This window comes from Gossypium hirsutum, chromosome A09 (genome assembly GCF_007990345.1).
Source record: "Gossypium hirsutum isolate 1008001.06 chromosome A09, Gossypium_hirsutum_v2.1, whole genome shotgun sequence".
NCBI lineage: Eukaryota > Viridiplantae > Streptophyta > Magnoliopsida > Malvales > Malvaceae > Gossypium > Gossypium hirsutum.
Window position 1 is genome coordinate 64,924,879 of NC_053432.1, and position 13,899 is coordinate 64,938,777.

Sequence of the window (13,899 nt, forward strand, 5' to 3'; positions counted from 1 at the left end):
CATAATATTAGTAAGTCTATCAATTTTATCTTCTAAGGTTGAATTACTTAGCTGATGAACCCTTCTAGGGGGTTCAAGATTGGCTCGAAATTGTTGAGAATTTACAGCCATTATGGAGATTAAGTCTCTTGCTTGTTGTGGAGTCATGTTGACCAACGCTCCTCCACTTGTAGCATCTACCATATTCATCTCCATGGGTTTCAGGCCTTCATAAAAGTACTGGAGCAAAGATTGTTCCGTTATACAGTGTTGTGGGCAACTTGCACACAACTTTTTAAATCGCTCCCAATAGTCATATAGAGTCTCTGCGTCTTTTTGCCTTATGCCCACGATTTCTCTTCTTAACTCGGTTGCACGCGATGCTGGAAAAAACCTGTTGAGAAATAAACGAGACAGATCAGCCCAAGTCGTTACAGATCTAGGAGGTAAATAAAATAACCATTCCCTAGCAGAATCTGCTAAGGAAAAAGGGAAAGCACGTAGTTCAATTTGATCCTCAGTTACCCCCTGAGGTTTCATAGTTCAATTTGATCCTCAGTTACCCCCTGAGGTTTCATACTAAGGCAAACCATATGGAATTCTTTCAAATGCTTATGAGGATTTTCGTTCTGTAACCCCTAAAAAGTTGGCAGTAGCTGGATCAAGCCTGACTTTAATTCAAAATCAGTATCCATAGTAGGATACGCAATGCATAGTGGTGGTTGTCCTGTCGGCGCTTTGACCAATTGTCGAATTGTCTTAGCCATAGGTTGAGGTGCTAAATTAGGGTTTTCATCAACCCTAGTGTTAAGCACTTCTTCTATGGAATCGACTTCTACTTTTTCTCCTTCAAAAGTTTGAGTAAGGTTTTCGTTAACCCTAGACTCTGCTTCGTCGTCGATTCTGATTTTTGGCGGTGGATTACTTTGAGTCTCAACCACCGTTGACTGCTTTTTTCTTTGCTTTGTTTCCTTGCGATTAACTCTCGCAGTCTTTTCAATCTCTGAATCAAACGCAAGAGTTCTTGGAGTAGATCTGGTCATAAGAAACAAAAACAAGACTAGTACGTTACCGATCCCCGGCAACGGCGCCAAAATTTGATGTGTCATTGAGAGCACCAAAAATATCCTATTCCCTGTAAAATAGTAATATTAAAAATAATAGTAAAGGGGAAGTAGGGTCGAATCCTCAAGGATCGGATTGTACGAATGCTCGCTTCTTGAAATCCTGAACAATTTCTTGGCCAAGAAAACTTGCGTTCCTAAAAAATAAAAATAGAATTAAGAATCTGGAAAAAATAAAAATAGAATTTAAAGTGAATTGAAATTGTGAAATTATATAAATTACGGAAATTAAAATCAAGAATATAAAAATAAACAGAGTTTGGGGAAAAGAAAGTTTCTTATGTGGCGAGATTCCAGCCTCCGGTTGTCTCGTTCCACCTTGGGTTCAATATTTGGCTTTTAAGTAACCCTTCTCGAGCAGGATAAGCTAGTTATAGTGGAAGAGGACGCCTACGACCACCAGCTCTAAGGATTTAGACTTAAAATTTGGCGGAGCCTGACTCTAGCTAATAATCGCTTTTGTGGGACTATCTTCTGCTAGATCATCACTTCCCAACAGCGAATACCATGTCGTTTTGTCTCTTGGATTCGCCAACCTCTGACGCAGAAAGCCAACGAACTGACTGTGCAATCTTCCCAAAACGTACAAAGCAGCCGTTCCTTGCACAAGTTTGAAAAGATCACCTATTAAGGGTCATGGACGGAAACGTCAGCCCCATAATGCAGAGAAGTGATAAATACCTTGTTGAGAAGGTTAAGCGTGGGTTCTAAGCCTCATGAGCCTTTTTTGGGGAATTTAACAGCCTTTGGCTGAATTGGTTTAGTGACTCATGATTTTTGGGAAAGAAATAAATAAAATAGATATGGGATTTTTATTGAAAAAAAGATTGAGAGAACAAAAGACAGAGTTTTTGGGAGATGGAGTGATTACAGAAAAATAGATGTCGAATATGTGCCACTCCATCCCCTATTTATAGTAGTAGAAAACCTAGTCTATTCCTAATGAAATTCTAAAAGATAAATACAAATAAATAAAGATAATTAAAGATAAATAAAGATAAATGAAAATAAATCCTAAAATTTAAATCTAAATAAAAAATCATTAATAATTATGCTAATATAATTGAAATTAAAATAGAGTCTTGTGCTATAAAATCTCTTTTTTTGCATTGTAGTCCTTGGGTCTTCCATGTTTGCATTTTTGGCACCACTTCTTTCTTTCTTTGCATGTTGGCCCATTATATTTTCAAATTGGAAGTTTTTACCCTTAAATTTTCTCTTGCCTCCAATTTACTCCCTAAAAGATAAAAGACCATAAATAGCCCAAATTAGTAGCATTATACTCAAAATAAATATATAATTAGCATATGAAAATATGACGTTCTAAAGTATTATCATAGACTTTACTTGTTATTCTGGCTCCAAACCGGACGATTTATTCATTCAACTTGTTCCGTAGAGATCCTTAAGTTATGTTATTATCCCTAATCAAGACTAATAACGTCTAATCCCTAGATTGAATAACCGAGACTTTTCTCTAATTTACACTCTAAAGTTGCATTAACTCGATCTATGGATCCCCTTATTAGGTTTCACCCTAATCCGACAAAATCTTGTCACCCTATTTCTAGGCGCACAATCAACTCCACTTAATTATGACAAACGTACTCTTAGGTAGGGTCTATTACTCCTCTGAATAAGAGCATGTCTTGAATCAGTATCCTGGGATATCAAAACAAGAATTAAGAACACATAATTAAGAACAAGCTAAATATTTATCATACGATTCAGAAAATAATAACAAGATTCGTCTTAGGTTTCATTCCCCTTAGGTATTTAGGGGTTTAGTTCATAATAAGATAATAGTACATCTCAAAAGTTTGTAAATAACAAAACATAAAGAAAACTCTAAAACCCTTGAAGGAATTCTGAGAGAGATCTTTAGTCTTGGAGTAGCTCCGGCTTTTGGGATGGATCGTCTGGCTTCCTTTAAGTAATTCTGGCGTATGGTTCTGTATTCCAGAAAAGTTCTGGAAGAGGGCTCCTTTCTAGGTCATACTTCGGGTGTTTATATAGGCTTTCGATTGGCTTTTCTTCCTCCCTAAGTACCATTTTCTGTGTAAAATACAACTCTTTGAAAAAGGGACACGCCCGTGTGCCACACCGTGTGACGTGTTTGCCAGGCCATGTTCGACCCATTAAATTGCACACGGCCGTATGGTTCAATGGCCAGGCCGTGTGAATCATGAGAGCCTTGGTCAACACCCTTGAAGGACATGAGCGTGTGAGCAACCCGTGTGGCAAGGCTTAGGCCGTGTGATCTTCTCGATTTGGTCCGTTTTATCTATTTTTAGCTTTTTTTTGTTCCTTTTGACTCTTGGTGCTCTCCTGAGTACAAAACATGAGATAACTGGATTAAGAGCACCAAAATCCACAAATCTAGTAGTAAACATCCATAAATATGCTAAGTATTTGGGGTAAAACATTGTATAATTTGGCATTTATCAAATAACCCCACACTTAAGCATTTTCTTGTCCTCAAGAAAAACTCTCATTTACTGCTAGAATTCATTCTTTTCAATCACATGATCATCACTGATAATGTTACAAACTATTCCACGAAAAATCATACAGTGAGAATTCAACTATAGGGGCATTAAAAGTTTCAAACAATCTAAATCAAATATTTTGATAATAAAATCATAGATAATTTCCTTCCTCTAAGTAATTAACTTTAGTCCTAAATATACAAGAGATGACATCCTCACTTAAGATTCACTCAAATCACTCAAAGTGTTTAAGGTTGAAGATTAAGCACTCGATTGTCTAACATGAGAAGTTATTACCATAGGCTTACATGAAAATCAAATCTCTACCACTTGTAAATGATATGATATACAAATCAAAAGGTCTTTGCATGGTTGTCATGGGGTTTAGGTTATGGGTATGCATACAAGCTGAAGAGTCAAAGGTTAGAATCGAGATAATTTCAATATATTACCATACTATCAAAAACTTAATTACTGAACCACAAACAAATATCTAGAACTATATTACATGAGCTCATGACAACTTTAGCTTGCTGAGGATTACAATAATAATACTGAGATTTTTTTTTCATAATTAAGAACAAATCATGTCAATACAATATAGAAATCATACTTCATGATTCAGTAATGAAAAATGGTGAACATAGTGAGGTAACAATATTAAATTTAATCTCGATAAAAAATGGTAAATTAAATAAAAGGATTTCAACAATAATGGGTTAATGGGTTAATGATGAGGGTTAATCAATAAAAAAAGGTTAGTAGGCTGAAAGGGGGTTCACTAAGGGTTTAATTATGTGGGGAGGCTTTTTATGGAGTAAATGGGTTAATTCTTAAGTGCCTTTATCATCTCAGTATATCAAATCGTACATGTGATCTCGACATGTATAATCGAAGCAAGTTCTAGAATAACAGTTCAATGTTGACAGACTCAAACCACAAAAGAAGTGAGCAACAAAGAAAGCTATATGCTCAAAATGCTCAAAAATCTCACCAAAAATTTGGGTTTTTGATGTCATTCCTATATACTTAAGATTTCAAGATAATACCTCAATTTAGGAAAATAGTCTAAAAAATTTTAGTTCTCAAAATATCAACTTATCATGCTCGATTTTCTAATGTCCTATACTCAAATAATCATGCATAATTCCCATGGTCTAATTCATGACATATCAACAATAATTATAGATCAATCAGAATTCATTTGATCAATATTATGAGAAAATCACTTAAGCACAAGACCAAATTCAGGGATTTGAGAATAATGCAAAAAGTTAGGTTTCATGTTCACCCCCCACACTTAAGCTGTACATTGCCCTCAATGTACAAAGATAGATTATTCAAAATAAAGAAAATCATAAGAGGAAAGGAGGTGAAACTCCCTGTTATGTGGATGCGGAGCTTGATTCCAAAGCTGGAGTGTTTGGGGAAAGTAGTAGCTGCCATTGTTCTTGGCTAGATGAAGAAATTGGGTCGTTGAACATGGCATTCATTTTGTATTGTTCCCTATTTGTTTCCTCATTCCGTAGAATATTCCTAGCAGCTTTGCTTGGAAGTCTGTAGAATCATGAAGAGCTTATTAAGAGTTGGTGTGGAAGAGAGCGTAGTGGGATTACTTGTTAGAAATACCAGAAAAATGAAGAAAGTAAAATTTACTAATATAGATATGTCTTTCAAAATAAGATAAAAAAATAAAATAAAAATAAAAAGATAGGAGGATTCAATGATCCTCATCGGTGGGGCCCTCAGGTGGTGGCGCTGGAGTGACGATGTGAAAGTGCTGGCATAGCTGCTGCATCATGGCGTGCATGTCATCCATCTATCTATTACGTCACCGATCTCACTCGTAAATCATCTCGAATTGTGTAGTACAATACTGCTCAAATGAGCGAGTCGGTCGGAAAGGTGTGCCAATGAAGCAGCCGCATGAACTGGTCATTCCCTAGGTGGCGCGGTAGAAGGCTCCTCGTCAATGGCATGAGAGAGACGGTACTGAGGAGGATCAGTCCCACGTCAGCGCTCGATCATCCTTATGTGTAACATAGTCGTGATGCCGTGTGGAGACATCTGACCGATCAGTGTAAGAGCTGATGACTGGGCCACGGTGTTGATGAGGCCGAAGTGTCTGGCAAGGCGCATCACGTAGGGGCCGATGGAGATCACTCCCTTCCTATACCGCTCGTTCTAATGGCGAATGACGAAACCAATGAAGTATGCCAAGTCAGTCACGTGTGCATTCTCCATGCACCATTAATAGTAGGCGTCGTGAGTGTTGACGACGCCAGTGCTCTCTCTCCTCCCGGTCAAAGTGTATGGCGTAGGGAAGGAGCAAGAGCTGAGGCCTTCGAGCGGCTGGGGTCGTAGGTGGAAGAGAGTGGTGCCAGATCCTTCCAGCACAAGGAGGGGAAGATGTGGATATTGCGTGGTAGTGCATTCATGTCCTCCTCCTCTATAAACTCATCGGTATAAAGTCCCAGAGCAACTCCAAACTCTGAGACACTCATCGCGCGAACTAGACCACCTAATCGAAAGTGAATGGTGTCTGGGTCATCATTGTTCGTCATCACCACATGTAAATGAAAAGTAGAGCATAATTCTAAAGTTAGCTCTAAATAAGTGGGATCGATAATAGTGAAGAACCGTTCCCATGGGTTTGTGGGCAGGAGGGTGCGGATGGCATCAGCTATCTGGACTTGCTTTACGGCAGCCCAGTCGATGCAGCGACCTGTAGTGAGGGGTCGCGCACGTATTATCTGAAATAGCTCCTCCTGCGAAGCTTGCAAAAATTCATGGAACGGGTGCCAAACTTCGGCTGTAGCACGTACCGAGGAAGAACTCGGTCCCCTACGTCTCTTTGAGGATGAGACCACGGGCTTCTTTCCTCTTGATGATGACATAATATACCTAAAAATGTATGATCATTGATAGAATCCAAAATGCATCAGCAGATAAGCAAGAGGCCGAAAACTAGCATATGCTAACAATTCAAATATAGAAAATACTAAAGCAAATTCCTAACTTAATTAGAACAAATTGGAAAATATTAACAATTTCTATGCAGAGTATATAGAATACTAATGTAGCAACACAAATAAAATAAACAAGATTGAGAAAGTGAAGCAAAGGCTGCGGTAGAGAGGTGCACGGGCGTGTTGGTGGCGAGCACGGGCGTGTGATGTGAGGATATAGTCGTGTGGAGGAGAAAATGGAGGGTATAGAGAGGGGAAAGTGGGGATTAATGCAAGGAAAGTGTATTTAAAGGTGGTTTTGGGGTTGGGGAAGTGGGAGTCTAGGGAATAGTGGCCAGAATAGGGATTAGGGGGTGGGGAAGGGTAGATTTCGGCTAGGGTTTTGAAAGGAGGAAAAAGATAAATAGTGGTTCGCTTATATAGGAGAGGGTCACACGGCCTAGGGCCACGCCCACGTACTTTGACAGTGAGCCCGTGTTTTTCGAATTTTTCCGATTTAGGTCGTGCCTGGCTACTATCCCATGCCTGTGTGTCTTGGGCGTGTGTGGCGCACGACCATATCGCACGATGGTGCTTAACTTTGTTCGCTTCTCCCACGCCCATGTGTGAAGGTACTACACTCGTGTATTGTTGTCCATGGCTTCATGGCACGGGTGTGTCGCAAGCCCGTGTCAAAGAAACAAAATCGAGCCTTGCCCCTGGCACACCCGTGGTTGTTCATTCGCACGTCAGCGGTCACCTATGAAGTTCACCCACAACCATGTCGCACAGTCGTGGGGATTTATCGCTCCCCGTGTTATGAGGAAATCATGTCCTGCTTCCACACGGCCGTATCGCACGGCCGTGTCTCTTCCCCTAGTTTGCCACGGCTTTAGGCACGCCCGTGTGTCTGGCCGTGTGTTCTGAAAAACTTTGCAATTCAAAGATAAATTTAATTATTTAAAGTGTTAGAAATAAGGAATCAAAATATGTTAGTGCTTGGGTTGCCTCCTGAGAAGTGCTTATTTATAGTCCAAGCTCGACTTACCTCTTCGTTGAACGATCATGGTGGTTTGAGGAGTTCATACTCCTCATTCCTGCTGTCAATCTTAAAATAAGGTTTTAATCAGGTGTTGTTTACCTTAAAAGTGCCGAACTTGGGATGACTTACCTCGACCGTGCCGAATGGAAAAATACTAAGTATCGTAAGAAGGGTTTCCTCATTCAGGTTGGTCTTAACAATGTGAGGATCCGCGGCATCTAGTAAGACTTTATCTCCAACCTTAAGTAAATTTAGGGAGGTATCGAACTCATTCTGGCATAATTTTGGTTTATCGTGTGTTCTCGATTTATGTGTTCGCCATTCATCTAGCTCCTCTATTTGAAGCCTTCGTTCCTTATGGGTGTCTTTGTTCTTTATATGATAATAGTGCACTATCTCCGTTGTCTTGGTTCGAAGAGGTTCCTGCAAGGACGATTGAATATTAGTTTTATCATCGATAGGTTTTATAGCATTATCTTGAGTTTTAGAGGTTTTGACTGAGTCGCGTGCTTGGAGTGTTACTGCGTCGTCACCTGCACAAAGTGTTAGCTCTCCTGTGCCTACATTAATAATGGTTCTGGTAGTTGCTAAAAAGGGTCGTCCTAAAATTAAAGGTACCTCGTTATCCTCATCCATATCTAAGACGACAAAGTCTACTGGGTAAATAAATTTATCAATTTTAACGAGAACATCTTCAATAATACCCTTAGGAAATCTAACTGTTTTGCCAGCCAATTGTATGCTCATCCTAGTCTGTTTGCGTTTACCGAGACCATTTTATATGGCATAACATTCATACTTTCCCCTAGATCAGCTAAAGCATTATTCACAGACAAACTACCAATAAAGCAAGGAATTGTAAAACTCCCTAGATCTTTCAATTTGTTAGGTAGCTTATTCTTTAGAATAGCTGAACAGACTGCATTGAGTTCCACATGTGATGTAAGGTCGAATTTTCTTTTATTGGTCAGAAGTTCCTTTAGGAATTTTGCTGAGTTGGGCATCTGCGAAAGAACTTCAATAAAGGGTAAGTTAATATGTAATTTCTTTAAGAGTTTAACAAACTTACCGAATTGTTCTTCTGTTCTGTCTTTTGTCATCGCTTTAGGATATGGCACACGAGGTTCATAATTCGTACTTACCTGTTTAGGATCATTAACGTTTACCTCTTCTCGACCTTTGTCCATCGCGTTGTCTTGCTGTAATTCTGGCTCAGGTGAAATGAATCCTTCCTTATCTTGAGTACTAATTGCATTGAGGTGTTCCCTCGGATTAGGTTCAGTATTACTGGGTAAGCTACCTTGTGGTCATTCAGAGATTAGTTTGGATAGCTGGCCTATCTGAGTTTCGAGCCCTTGGATCGATGCTTGTTGATTCTTAAGTGCTGTCTCGGTAGTTTAGAAATGGGTTTCTGACACCAAGATGAATTTAGAAAGCAGTTCTTCAAGGTTTGGTTTCTTCCCTTGTTCATGAGGTGGCTGTTGAAAACCCTGAGGATTTTGTGCCTTTTGATTTCCTTGGCCAACTCAGGAGAAATTTGGGTGTTTCTCCAACCTGCATTATAAGTATTACTGTATGGGTTATTTTGAGATCAGAAGTTATTGTTACCCATATAGTTGACTTGTTCTTCTTCAGTTATAGGATTGAAGGATAGGTATTCTGTATGCACACCTCCGCCACTTGAGTCACACCTCATTACTGGATGTACCTGCGTAGAACCAAGTAAACCGTCAATCTTTTAATTGAGAAGTTCTACCTAATTAAAGAGCATAGTGACCAAATCGATGTTATAAACACCGGTTGTTTTCGTTGGTTTTGTCCTCATAACTTGCCACTAATAGTTATTCAGTGACATCTCCTCTATAAATTCATAGGCATCTCCCGATGTTTTATTGTTGATGGTTCTGCCAGCAGCTTCGTCAACCATTTGCCAAGTCGAGGGATTCAAACCATTGTGGAATGTTTGTACTTGCAGCCAAAGTGGTAACCATGGTGAGGGCTCCTTCTCAGTAAGTTCTTGTATCTCTCCCATGCATCGTAAAGTGTTACTAAATCCATCTGCACAAAAGAAGAGATATCATTAGTAACTTAGCCGTTTTAGCCTACGGAAAATATTTTAGTAAAAATTTCTCGGTCATTTGTTCCCAAGTAGTAATTGACCCTTGTGGTAATGATTTCAACCACTGTTTAGCTTTGTTTCTCAGTGACAAGGGAAACAACCGAAGACGTATGGCATCATCAGAAACGCCATTGATTTTGAATGTATCGCAAAATTCCAGGAAATTTGCTAAGTGAGCGTTGTGATCTTCATCCTGCAAACCATCAAACTGAACGAATTGTTGTATCATCTGAATAGTGTTAGGTTTTAGTTCAAAAGTATTTGCAGCTACAGCAGGTCTAACTATGCTAGATTCAGTTCCTATTAAAGAAGGTTTAGCATAATCATACATAGTATGTGGAGCAGGATTTTGATTAGCCGCAATTGCAGGAGGTAGCTGATTGCCTTGGTTTTCAGCCATCTCGTCGGTTGGAGGTTGAGTATTGTCTTCTTGCTCGTTCTCCGTGTATCTTAAGTTGCGCCTTATTTCTCTTTTATTTTTGCGAATTATACGATTGATTTCTTCATCAAAAAGTAATGGTCCCGACGGGTTTCTTCTAGTCATAAACTATAAAAACCTCCCAAGAGAGAAAAAAACGTAAATTAATAAATAATAAAATAAAATAAAATTAGTAGAAAAATAAATGGCTAAAGTAATAAAAATTTAGCGTTCCTAATATTTCAGTTCTCCAGCAACTGTGCCAAAAACTTGATCGTGTGATTCGTCACAAGTAATAAATATTTATAATGAAGATCAAACCATAATGAAGATCAAACCTAGACAAACTATTATCACGACGAAAAGGCAAGCGCACCTATCGAACAATAGTATAGTAATGGCAAGACCAGGATATCGTACCCAAGGGAACCAAAAGTACTAGTAATAATATCTTTTTATTATTTAACCTAGAAATAAAGAGGGGATGTTTATTAATTAACTAATTATCTAAACTAAGAACTCACAGAGAAAAGAATTGGGGAATTGCTTTTTGGGGAAAATTGATTGACTTAAGACAATACCTAAGGAAAAATCTACCTAGACTTTACTTGTTATTCTGTCTCCAAACCGGACGATTTATTCATTCAACTTGTTTCGTAGAGATCCCTAAGTTATGCTATTATCCCTATTCAAGACTAATATCGTCTAATCCCTAGATTGAATAACCGAGACTTTTCTCTAATTTACACTCTAGGATTGCATTAACTCGATCTATGGATCCCCTTATTAGGTTTCACCCTAATCCGGTAAAATCTTGTCACCCAATTTCTAGGTGCGCAATTAACTCCGCTTAATTATGACAAACGTAATCTTAGACAGGGTCTATTCTTCCTCTGAATAAGAGCATGTCTTGAATCAGTATCCTGGGATATCAAAACAAGAATTAAGAACACATAATTAAAAACAAGTTAAATATTTATCTTGTGTATAAATAGGGCTCCGTAAGATCCAGTAGAATAAGTGATTTGGCATAATCAAAATTAGATTTTAGTTTTTTTTTTTACTTTCTTATCTTTGGACGTAAAGTAAAAAAAATCGATATGCTAAAATAAAATATGAAATGAAATTGAAACAAGGCTAATTAGATAGAAATAAGGAATCATAAATAGAGTTCGGGTTTGAGAAGAGATATATTTTACATCCCAGAGGGGCTATAATTGGAGATACCATTGTTTCTGGTACAGAAGTTCCTATAAAAATGGGGCAATTTCTTAACCGCCGCAGTTTCTACCCCTGCTAATAGTTTAGCACATTCTTTGTTGTTACTATGGGGTCCTGAAGCACAAGGAGATTTTACTCGTTGGTGTCAATTAGGTGGTCTGTGGACATGGTAATTTTACGAAATGATGAAGAGATAACAAACGAATTTATTCATTTCTAGTATTAAATGTTCAAGCAGTAAGAATAAGAGGGGATTGGCCGAGTATTCTGCTTTTTTTTTAAAAGCCTTTGCACAATTTGCTTCTGATCTCGATAAAGCTACTCAGAATCATTTGGCACGAGGTCAACTATTTATTTATCCATTTCTATTTACTCCTTTATTTTAGTTAATATGCTTTTTTTGATACCTAGTATCAATACAATTTCTTATTTCAAGGCGAAATGAAATGCCTAGAAAAAAGGAAAAATCGTGGTCGGGACGGTTAGAGTAGCAAAAGCAATTGAAATTTTTAGGTAACCCGTGAATCCAACGAGTTGGTTTATAATAATTCATGAAGGAAATTATCATCTTTCCGCAAGTCAATTAGATGCGAAATATAAAAATTGACTTTTTTCGTAGTTGCACAAGAGGTTTTGATAAAACTCCAAAATGGCATTTTCTTTTGACCCAATTTTTTTTTTCCTTATCGGTCAGGAAAGACAAGAAAATCTCAGGGTAGCAAACATTCTCTAGAATTTCTCTTAGATTCAGTAATAAATCTTTCTAACTAGGAATAGCAAGCAATCAAAATGAAACCTTTTTCTGTTTTGGATAGATATAAACAGCGGTAGCAGCTACAACAAGTTCTTTTTTTGTATTATATCGCTTTGACTCCTTTTCCATTTATTATATTCTATCATATTTATATTATTCTAATTATTCTAGTTCTATGTATTTCTTTTTTGTTTTAATAAATTATTAAATTTTTTATAAAATTATTCATAATCATAATAATGAATTTTCATTTACGGTTAACCAACATGTTAACTAATCGATTATGATAAATTGGATCGGATTTTACAGTTTTTTCTTCTGCAGTACCTCAACGTGACATGAGCGTGAAAGGGGTTCAAGAATCCATTTTCTTTTTATAAGGGCTAAAATCATTTATTTTGGCTCCATTTTTTTATTACTTATATTTATATCATATTTACCTTCGATCAATATTATCCGATCAACATTATCTTTATCTTGGTTTTTGTCTATTCAATTTCAAACGGAACGAATGGAGATAGAATCAGGCTGATTCCCTAAGTGCCTTTCTGGATATTCCTCAATGTCCCGGCTATTCACGGAACGTGAGAAGCGGATGAATAATCATTTGCTTTCGGAAGAAATCGAAGAATATCCAAGACTTGTATCATTTGATGATGCCATGTGAATCGCTAGAAACATGTGAAGTGTATGGCTAAACTTGTTTCAGTTGCATATCATAAGGAATTCTAACAACCGCTTCAAATACAGTATCAGGAAGTACCGCTTGTGGAACCTCAATATCCACGGGTTAAATAATCCCAACGCGTTACATAAGGCAAATATTGTATAATTTTTCGGTTTTCCGCAATTTTTTCCATTCCTCTGTGTAAATAACTTAATATTGGTTCACAGTTGAATTTGAAAAAGAGTCAAAAGAAATGGTTCGATCCTCTTATTTTGATTTCTCGGACCGAGAGATCCCGAAATTCTGATTCATTCCGATTAAGCTTCCTTCCTATTAATCTGGAAGTTCTTCTCAGATACAAGGAAATGATTCAGTTCCAGAGCCAAAGATCGTAATTCTCGGACGAGCAATTTCATTCCTACAAATATGGATTATTGAAAAAAAAAATAAGACATGTATTTGGATATTTCCTTTCAAGGTAGTTCGGCTGGGTATGTTTTTTACCCAGAGGTGCTGGTTCGAGTCCAGCTCGTGACGAGAGGCTCTGCTTTGTAAGAGTACCCTCTTTTATAACTCAAGCTAGCGGCCCCTACTTTATAATATAATGAAAGGCATGCTTGATAGAAAGATTAGATCACATAAAGTCAACGAATGAGGTAGGTTCATTAACAACTCACAGATGAAAAAATTCGTTATGTATAGATGATGAGATTCCATTGATACAGAGCCAATTCCAATAGACTTATTGGAGGGTCCCATTGGCGTGCATCCAGTAGGACAGAATTTGTAACTTGATATCCTCTTGCCTAACGGGCAAGGATTTACCTCCGTGGAAAAGATGATTCATTCGGATCTGCTTGAAAGCCCAACTCCATTGCATTGCCAGAATCCATGTTGTATATTTGAAAGAGGTTGACCTAAAGCGCCCAACTCATAATTGGCGAATTCATAGGTTCAATTCCTACTGGATGCACGCCAATGGGACCCTCCAATAAGTCTATTGGAATTGAGCGTTCGAGTTTATTTATGGCATGAAACAACTCGAAGTATGGGTCTAGCTTATTGATACGGTCCAGACAACCCTAGTTGAATACATTTTGAATCCATTTGATTTTTTTTACTGAAAAAACCCGTGCTA

The 13,899-nt window shown here is 37.9% G+C and overlaps 1 non-coding gene across 1 annotated transcript; it reads left to right on the plus strand.

The window, feature by feature from the left end:
* Nucleotides 1-9,566: 9,566 nt before the first annotated feature.
* LOC121206785 (small nucleolar RNA R71) lies at nt 9,567-9,673 on the plus strand. The gene has a single exon (XR_005901957.1). It is a non-coding gene; the product is annotated as a small nucleolar RNA R71 (small nucleolar RNA).
* Nucleotides 9,674-13,899: the final 4,226 nt, after the last annotated feature.